Below are 14015 nucleotides of genomic sequence, written 5' to 3' on the forward strand. Positions count from 1 at the left end.
TAAGATATGTACATTGTTTTTTTAGACATAATGCTATTCCAAACTTCATAATAGACTTCAATATAGTGTAAACATAACTTCTATATGGGGTGGGAAACCAAAAAATTCATGTGACACACTTTATTGTGATATTCGCTTTATTTTGGTTGTTTGGAGCAGAATCCACAATATCTCTGTGGTATGCCTGTATTAGGACTGCCAATCATTCTGGAGCAGCAAATGTGCAGGCCATGGCTCAGGCAGTAGGTGGGGCATTCATCGGCCTTGAAAGGCCAGCCAGAATAGTACAGAGTGACTGAGGTTGTGGCTCCTGTGGTGCTTATCCATCCTAGACCTTGTGAAATGAGCTCAGGGAAGCTGTACTCTTGCTTCTTCATTATTTTGTGGATCGCTTCTGATGACAGCAGTTGAGAGATGATGAAGGTTACGACCTAGTTTCACTGGTGGAGATTGATAGGACAGTACCATAAATTGGCATGTCACATGAGCTGCTCTTTCCAAGACCTTACAGGAAGACTAGTTCCAAAGGCAAGATGTTTTATTGATGGACCACTTCTCACCCAACTCCCTTGGTCTGATGAAGTGTGTTTGTGGTTAGTGAAAGAGAAAGAGAGAGAAAGAGAGAGGTGGGGAGGAAGACCATGGGAAGGATGAGAGTATGGAGGCAGAGAAGGAAGGAAAGACAGAGACAGGGAAGTCAGGAGGGAAGGAGAGAGAGAAAGAGAGAGTGTGAGAGAGACTGTAGAAGGGAGGAAGACAGAGAGAGTCAGGGAGAGAGAAAGAGAGAATGAATGCCACTTAAGTGGATGATGGGTCTTGGAACCATTACAGCTGACTGTATCTGGGGAAGAGAGGCTCCCTCTAACCAAAACACCCACTAAAACAGTGGTCTTCAAATTAGAGTAAAGCTAATGTTATCCATAGAGAGTTTTGCATTGTCTGTGAATTGCTAAATCTCAAATGCATGTGTTCTTTTCTCAAAAATTTGTCTGCCTGAAAATGTTCTATGTTCACAGTGGCAGGTTTCCCAATTCTTCCACATTTCAGGAAAGGAAAGCAAGTTTTTCATGTACCTCATATTATATTTCAGCGAGATGCCCAGGAATAAGAAAGGCAAAACCAATGAATCAAGATACCCCAGGCGACCCCTAGGGCTTCTGCATTCCCTGTTTTATACTGACTCTTGTAAACTGTGAAGAAAGGAATGTCAGGTGGGAACATTTTTTGGCTCATATTTAGTTGTTCAGAATTACAAATATATATAAATTAAGGCAAGTTGTCAATGAGAATAGCGACTATTTCTAAATAATAACAACACAGCCTCTTTGAAGATTTGACTATTGTCAAGATTGTGTTTTTCTGGAGTCCAAAGCAGAAAAACATCTCAAGAGCTACTCAACACTAAATATGATTTTTCTACCCATGAATTTACATAATGACAAATTCTTTTCTGCTATTCCTAATACTTATATCAGACACCAGAAAACACCAAACCACTGGAATGTTTACTGAGTTATTTATTTTTAAGATGGATTGGAGAAAACCTATGAAATTTTTCAGATTTGATGTAGAATGTTCAATTAGTATATAAAATCTATTTTATCAAATGTCATCATAAGTGTGTCCTCCCGTGATAGTGACTCCTCATTTTATCTCGTCTCTAAAAATGTTTAATGGCTACTATTAACAAAATCCAAATAAATTCTATGTTAGATGCAGAACTCAGGAACCTTTAGCCGAATACATTTTTATCTTAGTTAAAAAAGCACAGAGAAATTTTATGTCTGAGTCATCTCATTAAGAGATGCTGCTCTGAAAAAAAATAGCTTTTGAGTTTAATAATTACATATTAAATTTTTAATGTATTTCTTCTGATTTTTTTTCAATTTTATACTAACAGTACATGTAGTAATAACTCAATCCAAAAGAGATTTTAAACTTTCAGAGTGATATGATCATTGGAAAAAAGAATATTTCTTAGTTTAAGTTTATAAGTATTTTCATTGGAGAGAAGGATGACAAAATTATCAATAAAAGACTTTAAAATATACAAATACTAAATTAGGATGAAATTCTTGGAGAAAGTAGACTGGAGATATAATTTCCATGTAAAAAGCATTGGTGTAAAATATTAGAAAGCTAAAGGGCTTGTTCTTGTGTTTTAAAAATGGATTAATAGTGGATATCATCTTGTTATTTTCATTGGATGCATTTAAAAGAGTGATGTCACAGTATATTTGAAAACAGTAAGACTTGTGATATGACATAAATTACATCCTTTATAACTATTTATATTATGGACAAAATTTTAGTTGTCAACTAAAAAATGTGTGAAGGTTTGAACAAAAGTTATGAGTTGTTCTTGAGTGAAGGTTTGGAGATCACTGTTGCAGGGTCCAGGTCCAGGCCATGGTGTTGCTGTGTGCTACCAAGTGCAGCACATTCAAGCCACACCACTAGTGACACCATGTGGTAATGGCTGCAACAGCAACTCGGTAGTACAAGATTTCCTGGGCACAAATAGATGGGTGGCTTTTCCTCTTTAAAGCCAGTGTAAGGACACCATTCATCTTCACGCCCCAACTGGGTAAACGCCCTGGGTTCTAAACTTATTAAGAGAGAGAGGATCCAGGGAGAGAGAATGACATCTTGAATAGACAGGATGGTGGATGGATTCCATTTCATCTGATTATGAAAAAGAATGTGGTCTTATTTTGTATTCACTAAAAACTCATTGTTTCTCCCAACAGAGAGAAGCCCTGGTAAAATGACTTCATTGTTGATTTCTACCAGATATTTAAAAAATTGACACCAATCTTTCTCAAACTCTTCCAAAAAATTGAAGAGGAATACAAATGAATGAAGAGGAATAGGAATGAACAACTCATGCTATGAGGACGGCGTTACCCTGATGTCAAAGCCAGATAGGTAGTGTAGTAAGAAAACTACAGACCCATATCTCTTATAAATATTGATACAAAATTCCTCATAAAATACTAGCAAACTTCATTCAGCAGGATGCTATAAGCATCATGCTTCATGACCAAGTAAGACCTATACCTGGAATGCAAGGACAGTTCAACGTAGGAAAATCAATCAATGTACTGCACCACATTAACAGAATGAAGGGGAAGAACACCATGTGATCATCTCAAAAGATGTAGAAAATTATTAGACAAAATTCAACACCTTTCTATAATAAAAATATTCAACAAAGCAGGAATCAAAGGAGATTTCCTCAATACGATGAAGGAAATTTATGAAATACTCCAGGGAATATCATACTGTATAGTGAAAGACTGGAAGCTGTTACCCTAAGAACAGATGCCTGCTATTCCCACTTCTACTCAACATAGTATTGGAAGTTCTAGCCAGAGCAATTATGCAACAAATAAAAATAAAAGGAATTCAAATTGGAAAGGAAGAAGTAAAATGATCTCTATTCACAGATGACATGATCTTATATGTAGAAAATCCTAAAGAGTCCACAAAAAAATCTCCTAGAATTGACAAATAATTCAGAAAGTTTCTAAGATATGAAATCAACAAACAAAAATTATTTTGATTTCAATACCTTAAACAAGAAAAATCTGAAAAAGAGATTAAGAAAAATATATCCGCATACAATAGCTTCATAAAGAATTAAATACCAGGAATGAACTTAACTACTAGGCAAAAGATCTGTAGACTGAAAATTTCACAATGATGATGAAAGAAATGAAAGAAGACAGAAAGAAATGGAAAGATAACCTGTGTTCATGATTGAAAACATAGCATTGCTAATATGACAACACCGTTCAAATCCACGAACAGGTTCAATGCAATCCCTGTCAGAATTCCAATCATTTTTTTTTTCAGAAATAGAAAAGCCGTCCTAAAATTCATGTGTAGTCTTGAGGCATCTCAAGTGGCCAAAACAATGTTGATAAAGAAGAAAACATTTGGAAGTTTACATTTCCTGATTTCAAAACTTCCTACAAACTTAGAGTAATTCAAACAGTGCGGCATAGAGACAGACTATATACCTATGGGATAGGACAGAAAACCTGGCAATAAACTCTTGCATACATGGTCAGATGATTTTTGACAAGGATGCCAAGATCATTCAATGTGGGAAGAGGACAGTCTTTTCAATAAATGGTGCTGGTAACTCTGGATATCCATGTGGAAAAGAATTGGCCTGGACCTGACCTTACACCAGATACAAATATTAAATCAAAATGGATCAAAGCCCAAATGTAAGAGCTAAAACTCTTAACATTTTTAATAGAACACATAGTGTAAAAACATGACATTGGATTTGGCAGTGATATATTTGATATGCCACCTGAAACATAGGCAACCAAAGAGGAAATTGAGAAACTGGACTTGATCAAAACAAAACTTTTGTGCATCAAACAGCACTATCTAGAGAGTGTAAGCAACCCAGAGAAGGGGAGAGAATATTTGCAAATCGTATACCTGGTAAGGGATTAATATCCATGATATATCAAGTACTCCTTCAACTCAACAATGAAAAAGGAAAACCTAATTTTAAAATTGGGAAAGACATGAATAGGCATTTTTTCAAAGAAGATATACAAGTACTCACAGCAGAAAATAAGTGTGGCAAAGGTGTGCAGAAAATGGAACCCCTGTGCATTGCTAGTGGGAGTGTAAAATGGTGCAGCTGCTGTGGAAAACAGATTGAGGAACCATCGTACTGGTGATGGCTGCACAACAATGTGAATGTACTTAACGCCCCTGAATTGTAGAGTTAAAAAAGATTAAAATGGTAAATTTCATTTTATGTCTATTTTAGCACACTCGCACACACACAAGCCATGATTACTGATTAAGCTGTTCTCCCTACTATGTTTTGTAGTCTTTTTATTATAAACTCTTTGTAATATTACCCTCAAAGTTTCTTTAAATTTTTTTTCCTTTTCAAATTCTCTCCTAATTCTATAGCTTTATCACTTTCAGTTAATGTCTTTTCCCTGTTTCCTTAAAGGCAAAAGAAAGAATATTATTTTGTACTTCAACTTTTCATCATCCTTTAAACTTAGACTTACACGCCCTTTCACTCTTCCTTCTTCTCCCTGTCCTTATTCCCATCTTCCATTGTCTCTAGAACCTGCCTTCATTAATAACATACCTTTCTTAGATGGACCTCTCTATGTCTAGTGGAGCCCTCTCCTGGCATAAGTACACTGAAATGCTCTCTCATTCGTAAGCAAGGAAACAAACAACTTTCCTCTAGTCACTCAATGCATATAAACTTCTTCCTGTGACATTAAGTTTTTGAGAGTCTACACTCCATATTTCTCCTTGTTCATCTACTGCAATCTGGCTTCTTCCTGAATATTTTCCTGGCAGAGTTTTCTCTTAAGTTCCCTATAGACTTTCTGAATTCCTCATCCAGTAGACTTTTCCAGGGGTCACATCTGAACAAAGGATTCTTCTTGTGTGCTCTGCAGACCCCGGGAATTCCCCCAACCACAGGGTCCGGACCAGTTTCATAATAACTCAAGACATTATTTGCCTTTCCCACTGTGTTGAGATTCACACTGGTGATGCAAAAGAAATGGTTTTTAAAACTACTGGAAACTTAGCATGCATCAAGGCTGTAGCCCCAAACCATATTTCTGTATAGATTTTCTACTGCCACACACACACACACACACGCACACACACACACACACGCACCATTTTGGCTTGATTTCCTTTATGAATCAGTAAAAATATTTAACTGAAGATTTCATTGACTCTCTACCTTTGAGTACACATCATTTAAAATTAGGTGAGATGAAACGGGAAGTGTATATAATGCAACGTTTAAATTTTTTTTTCCTAAGTATGGTGTTACTCTTAAAAACAGATTTTATTAAGATGTGTCCCTCACACACAAACTTCCAGAGACAATAGTTACTACGTGTGCTCATACAAGTCTTCTCCTCTTCCTCATTCTCTACCAGGTTTATCGAGGTGTAATTTACATGAAAGCATGAAGCACGTGTCTGGGGCCCTGTCTCCTCCGGGTTCTGCTCCAGGCAAGTCAGTGCTCGCCTCTCTTCTGGAGACACTTGTTGTCCCCACATTTTAGAGTACAGTGCAATGACTTCTGACAAATGTAAGCACTCTCTGACCACCACCCAGTCAAGCTGTCAGGCGCTCATCTCAACCAGAAACTTTCCTTGGTCTCTTTTACGATCAATTTCTTCCCCAAATCTAGCCTCAGAAAACCACTATTCAGCTTTCTGTTATCATGTTTTGTTAGCACAAGTTAGTTTTTCCTGTTGTAGGACATTGTAGAAGTGGAATTACATATGCGGACTCTTTCTGTCCAGCTCCTTTTGCACAGCTTAAAGAGGCATGATCCTCCTCTGCTGTGCAGTTAGTGTGGGATATGGAGTCTTTCTAGACAGGATTTGAGCTGAGTTTGGATTTTGTGGTTGTGATGGTTGCCTTCAGTGTGTCCTGGCTTTAATTCCTCAGGGTTACCTTGTGTGCAGGGTAGAGGCCTGAATTCTGGAAGGTTTTCCTCGTGTTCTTGCTCCACCCTCAACTTTCAGCCTTCCTGATGCCCCTTGACCTAAGAGGGGGTCTTTCTGCCTGCTTGGTGTTTGAGGGGGCTAGCCGGGTTTGAGGGGAAGGAGTGGTTTTCTGCCTCTCTCTGGGGGCAGGAGACCTCTCCTGGTGGGCCTGGCACAGTTTCACACCAGTCCCCAACGAGAAGAGGGTGTTTTCTTTTTCTTTTACTCAGTCACATGAGTTTTCACCTCTGCTCTGGGTGTCACAGGGTTTGCTGCCTTATCTCAGCCCTAAAGACATTGTTTCTTGGAGAAAAGAATCAGAGGAGCTTCTTGCCCTTTCTGCCTTGGCAGCCCCTTCCCTCCTCCAGACCCGCACCACTGAGGGTACCCTGCCCCCAGTCTATCTCTTGAACATCTAGGGAACCTCTGTGGAGAAGACTGAGTGCGCATAAAGTCCCGGAGTCTGCAGCTCCCAGGATTCTGTACCCTTGTCCCACCCACACTTGACCTTCAGCACTCAGCTGAAGGGGTCCTGTCCCTCCATATTCTGCGCCAGGCAGTCAGTGCTTGCATATCTGTCTTCTTGGAGGGACTTGTGTTTCCCTAGATTTCAGGCTGGGTGGTTGGACAGCAATGGCAGCTTTCTGATGGCTTCAAGAAATTGGGTGTTATTCACATTTTTCTGTTAGAGTGGAGCAGCACACTTTCCAGCTTTCTCCATCACAGCAGAAGGTGAAGTTGAGTGAGTCCTTGGGTGACCCACCTCCTCTGTGCTCCTGAACCAGATCAGGTTCAGGAAGCTGCCTGCTGCTGCCCTGTGTGCCCAGGTCCTGTGCCAGTTATTTCCAGAGAAGGCGTGCTGTTTTCCGTATTCAGGGTGAGGTTCTTTCCTGTGAGAAATGTATTTTCACTGAGACTTTCTGAAATCTGCTGCTGCTGAGCCCTCTTGTCTCTCTTCCTGCTTTTCTCTTGTCTTCCTCCAGGGCCTTCTGCTCACCCCCAGCTGCTTTCCCCTTTGGCAGCCTTGACATGAATCATGAGAACTGAATTATACCTGCCTCCTAACTTTACTGAAAAAGGAATTTACAGAGATATTTTTATTTATTTTTATTTTTGCTTCTTGTGACTTTAAGAGAAGAGGGAGAGAGATACTGATATACAGAGCCATTTTCATGCTGGAAATCTCATTTTAATTTTTGTTTTTCCTTCATTGACCGAGCAAAGTTCTCATCCACGACTTGATCTGTGAATTTAAGCAACGGGAAGGAGTTCCCGGGAATAACTCGACATAGTTTGTGGTATGATTCCCTTTATAAATCATATACTGACATCCTGGATTTGAAATATGTAAATCAGACACTTCTGGGATTCAGTCACCTTAAATCGTCTTCAGAAAGCGTTTTCTCCCCTTCCCAAAGTGTTTCTCCCAAGCCAGTCCTCCCAGAGTGCTTGGTGAATCTCATTCATACTACTAACTATATTGTATTGATGTTTTCTGTTTTTATGAGTCTCCGACACTAACTGTGGTCATCTTTTCATGCTCAGCATCTACATCAATAACTGGAAATGCAAGTGTTAAAAAATCTGATCAGTTCCTGATTCCCCCACATCTTATATCCAGTGTTATATCCATGACCTTGTTGGGGGAGCAAGGAGAAAACATCTATGGCAGGTTATCAAAGAAGAATACAAGTGTCCTGAAGAAAGCGGAAATGGTTAACTCGCACATAACCTGTGAGGCCTGAACTGCAGTGCAGTCAGCAGTGGGCTTGTTGATGATGGGCAAGGGGGAGTGATCTGGGAGTGGATACCCCAACCTGTGCAGTAAGTGCTTTCTGAGGATAACAGATCAGTGCCTGAGTGGGCAACACGACATGTAACATTTAATTGATCAGCCTGGTGGAGGGGAGGAAGCAAAGTGAAGAACACCAGACCTGGAGTCAGGAAGCTGGAATTTCCATCCCAGCTCTGCCATGACCTGATTGTGATCTCAAAGATGGCAGTGGATTTCTTGGTAATTTTGTTTGTTTATTACTTAAATGAAGAGAATTGTATAAACGATCTCTAATATCACTTCTAACATTAAACTGGTGGCTACTCCCTAAGAAATGATCCACTATCTAATTATAATGGAATATACTTAATTCACACAGGGAGAGGGAATTAAGGTCAAGTACTTAAGGAACAAAAAAAAATTTTGTCATGTTCGTTTCTAAATCATCCTTCTATGTGCCAACTTGAGGATCAGTGAAACTGAATGTAAATCTGTGCTTTGGGAAAAGATATATGGTTTTTGGTAGTTTACTTCATCTTTCTCAGCCTCGGTTTCTTCATTTTAAAAGTAGGTTTTATAAGAGTTACTTCTTTATTGAGCTATGCAAGCATAAATAGAGTATGTGGTTATTAAAGAATCTGGGGGCCCGCCTGGTGGCGCAAGTGGTTAAGTGTGCACACTCCGCTGCCACGGCCCGGGGTTCGCCGGTTCGGATCCTAGGCGTGCACCAACGCACCGCTTGTCAAGCCATGCTGTGGTGGTGTCCCATATAAAGTAGAGGAAGATGGGCATGGATGTTAGCCCAGGGCCAGTCTTCCTCAGCAAAAACAGAGGAGGATTGGCAGATGTTAGCTCGGGGCCAATCTTCCTCACACACACACAAAAAAGAATCTGGAACAAGGTATGCATCCACTGAGATGTTAGCTGCTGTCATATCATCACTGTCATATCGGCCATCACTGTCATGTCATAACCACCACCACCACCACCTCTATCATCAATAGAATCATCATCATCGTCGTCATCCACAGCAGCATCCTCTAACTTTACTTGGAAACCAAATCATGGCCATCCTGTCCTTAGCCACCATTTTAGAATCTGATCTGCTATTTTATCTGTTCTAAACTCTTGGTGGATTCCAGGTCAAAGAGGTATTTTTCTCCCTGTTTGATATATGCCTCCAGGTCAGTATTTGGAAGTGAGTGGTCCAGGAAGCTGTACACCAATGTGTGTATTAAGCCCTTCAAAGTGGTCAAAAGCTCTGGCTCACTAGGCTTGCACAGGCAAATCCTCTGGGTTGTTAAATATTCCCCTGTGATCCTATATTTGTGATGCATTCTGCTTCTCCAAGCAGATTTTATGTCATTGCCACACCTAAAATCTGTCACTGCAGGAGGTGAATAACTGTTTTTATACCTGACACATATACCAGCGTCCTGTCCATGCTCCTCTCTGGAGATCAGCAGAAGTTCCCAGGACCTCCGAGTACTTATCTAACTCTTCGTATTTGTGCAGATGTGTATTTGGAAGGTAGGAGCTTGGGATGGAGAGGATGGCCTCCCCAGCACCACCATTTGTGCAATCCAGGATGTGCTCTGGAGAATAAGGGATCAGCGATGTTGTGATGCGTGGATCACAGTTGTTGGGATGCAGAGATCCCCAGTGGTGGAAGTAGAGAGATGCCAGGATCCTGAGCAGTAGCTGCCACAGCATTGCCTGTGAGGTCACTGATGTGCCACCCCTGGAATGGCCATCAGCATCACTGCAGGTAGTTAAAAAGGCAGACATCGCTCCATTTGTCATGTGCAGTTTATCTAAAGGTGAACTTCAGTTTAGTCTGATCAGCATCTAACTTAGAGTGTAAAAATAATGCAAGGGTTTTTTTTTTAAAATTATTGTGATACAAAAAATATAGATAAAAAAGTTCTTCTTAGGAAGGAAGCAATTGCCTTAGTCCCAAATTATCTTAGACAATATTTTGGAATATGAGTGTTTTTGATTTCTACCCATTTGGGCAGACAATTATCAGGACCAGAAAGATTACAGCCTTAGACATTAAGATTCTAGAAGGCAAGGGCCTGGCCCTGGGTTTCCATGCTCTGGGAAGCCCTACCCTCTGGGGAATCACACACACACACACACACACACACACACACACATACACACACAGCCCCTTGGGAGCGCAGAATCCTCCCTGAGTTCTGGTCTCTTGTGTGTTGCCAAATGTGTTCCTGCATTTCTGAGTTTGCTTCTTTTATTAGATCCTTAAGTTTTGTGGATTTCTGGTTTGTTGACTGCCCTCCAGCTCAGCTGTTTTCTGACTGATCTCGGGTACTTCCGCGTATATATCGCTCCCACACTGCTGCTCTTGTTCCAGACCTTGACGTCTGCCTTGACCGTCAACGTTAGAGCGTGTTTCCAAGTTCTGGCCTGCTTGTGTTCTGAATTTTGTTCCAATCTTCTGGTCTTCAGGATGTTTGGTTTATTTTTCTTTTTCCTGTCACTCTCTATCTGAGAACCCACTGCCTAATCCAGCATTGCACATAGTAGGTGCAGAATAATTGTTTGTTGAATGGCCTACACTACACTACACACAGTGAAGCCAATAATGCAGTTTTTCAATGTTTATAATATCTTTTGTAATAGAAATACAAACGAGTTCTTTTAGAACAAATGATAGGCTCCTGTGTGACTTAGGAAGAATGAATCAATCATTCCTTCATTTGTCACATAGTTACTGACCACCTGTGTGCGCTCTAGGTACACAACAGAGATACTCCTGACAGAGCCAGAAAGAGCCGACCACGTTACACATTGAGGGTTTTTTCCCAGAAGAGGAAAATATCATTTCATAAGGGAAGAAGGTGTCTATCCTTCCACTTATATGACCTAAGTAGTTTGTGAGACTTGACTTTCATCTTTGACTATGAAAATTATATCAAAAATTGACATAAAAATAGCTTTCAATATCATTTTCTATCTAATGACCAATTTATCCAATCCAATTTAATGGAAAGATATCTGGCAATGAATTATCTTGTAAAACTCTTCCAAATTTCAAACTAAATTTTAAATATATATAAAAAGATATTTTAAATTTTTTTGATAATTTTCTTTATTTTTGGTGAGGAAGATTCGCCCTGAGCTAACATCTGTGCCAGTATTTCTCTACTTGTATGTAGGTCACTACCACAGCCCGGCTTGGTGATTGGTGTTGGTCCATGGCCGAGATCCCAACCTGCGAACCCTGGGCTGCCGGAAGTTACCACTACACCACCTGGCAAGCCGCTAAATGTAGTCATTTTTAACCTCCTGATTGATAAGGACAACTTGGTAGATCCCAAATCACAGAACTTTATTTTTTAACTTGCAATTTATGAGACTTGCTCCATGTGACAGGGATATTGGCCTATTATTGTGTGGTTAATGTATATGAATAAATTGAAGATTGGCCAGAAGTTCGTTAGAATGAGATTGTTAAAATCGTGTTTAATTAAGTTTTCTTTGCTCAACTATTTCCAGTGGCAAAGTAACTCTGTGCGTTTTGTACCATTCTCTTCCTCTCCCTCCTCTTCCTCCTTCTCTGTCCACTTCATTAAAACAAATTCACACATTGTCAGTGAACGGTCATTGACTTTTGACAAATGTAAACACTTGTGTGATCACCACTGAATCAAGTTCTAGAGCATGGATGTCAAGCAGAAATTTCCCTTGGATTTTGTCACAGACAATTTTCTCCCCAACTCCTGCTCCAGGAAAGCCCTACTCAGCTTTCTGTCCCCACAGGCTGGACTTCTTATGTGTGGAGTTATATAACACGTGCTCTTTCTGCCCAGCTTCTTTCGCACAGAGTAGTGTTTGAGAGGTTCATCCATGGTGCTGCAGGAATCAGTAGTTTCTTCCTTTTCATTGCTGAGTACTATTCCACTGTTTGTCTATCCATTCACCTGCTGATGCAAATTTGATTTACTTCCAGTGTTTGACCATTGTGAATAAAGCTACTGTGAACTTTTGTACACAAGTCCTCTGGAGACACATGTTTTCAGGTTCCCTTGGGTAAATATGAAGGAGTGGAATTGCTGGATCATATGGTAAGTAACGATTTAATTTTATAAGAAATTGCCAAATTGATTTCCCAGCTGGTTGCACCCTTCATATTCCCAGCAGTGGTGTCTGAGAGTTCTCGTTGCTCCACACTCTCTCCAGCGCTTGATGTGGCCAGTCTTCTTAGTTACAATTGTAGCCACTGTAACAGGTGTGGGGAGATATTCTTTGGGCAGAAACTTTGAAATCACACAAATATCCATTCCTTTCAAAATTTTTAATGTAGTCATTTTTTATTTTATATCAGTGTAGATCGTTGTATTCTGTTTAATTCAATGAATTATAATCTATGACTTTAAAAATAAAAATACAAGATTTGAATTTGCCTGCAATTTCTCTTACATGTGGCTACAATGCAGGGGTAGTTGGTTCTCTGACTGGTGTAGAATATAGGCAAAGCTTCTCAGTTCTCATAACTAGATGTCCACCAGCTCCTCTACCCGATATGACTCAAATGCCTATGAGCCTTTGTCTTAAATTGTTTGCTTTTATAAAGTTCCTTTTAAAAACCCAACTAAAATAACAAGTCATCTAAAGTTATGGTCTATAGGCATTCTAACAATCAATTCTTCAAATCCCCCAAAACTCTAAACCAATGCACTTCATTGAACCATTAGAAATTAATTCACACCCATAATGACACTTTGAGCTTGTTTATTACCTAAAATTTTTCATTTTAAAATAGACCTCAAAATCCTAGGTCTTGCGCCAAACTTCTGAGCCTTTCATATTTGTCATAAACTGATTCCCATCAATTTTGTTCTTCAGCCTTTTTAAGTACACCACTGCATCTCTGTTCTTCAAGGCTACTGCCTGCTGCCTTGCCTTCCTTTCCCAACCTGTTCACTGCATGGTTTACTCGTGTTATCCACTCTCTTGCCAGTCCGTCAGTTCCCTTGACCAAGTCTCACACTTATCTAGTGAAACATCTCCTTCCTCTGTTCTCTTCTTGGGATGCCGAATTCTGCTCAAGAAAATTTAGACCTTGCTCAAATACTCCAAAATTCATGGTTTCTGAAATCAGCTGGATTCAGGACTGACGGGGAAGGATTTGGAATGAATACAACCCCCTAAGAAAATCTGTGTTCTAGAAAATAAAAATTGTCCATTCCTGACCTTTATTTATTGACATACTCCAAGGTCAGTTCTAGGTGTATCTTTCTTATCTCTTCATAGTGTCTCCCTAGGATCTATTCTTGCCTTAAGCCACTTTTTTTTTTTTTTAACATTTTTTACGGTAAGCATATTCGTTCACTAACTCTAAATCTTTCATATTGAGCATCACAAGTTTAGAGCTCCAGATCACATCTGACATCTGAGCTCTAGATTCAGGTAGTCAAGTGCTTACTAGGCAACTCCATTTGGGTGTCTCAAAAAAGGTAAAATGCAGCAAGTGGGAATTGAAATCCAGGGCCTTCTCTCCAAAACGAAATCTTTTCCATCCCACTGGTTTGTTAGGTCAGAAATCTGGGCATCATTCTTGGCTTCTACCATATATAATGTGTTGCCAGAATTTTGTGGATTTTACTTGCTAAATAATTCTCACAGGTATCTGTTTCTCTCAGTCTCCACTCCTGACATTCTAATGGTTTACAAATTAAAGTCACTGTGTCCACACTGCT

The sequence above is a fragment of the Ceratotherium simum genome, chromosome 14 (genome assembly GCF_057802395.1).
Source record: "Ceratotherium simum simum isolate JZ-2026a chromosome 14, ASM5780239v1, whole genome shotgun sequence".
NCBI classification, from domain to species: Eukaryota; Metazoa; Chordata; class Mammalia; order Perissodactyla; family Rhinocerotidae; genus Ceratotherium; species Ceratotherium simum.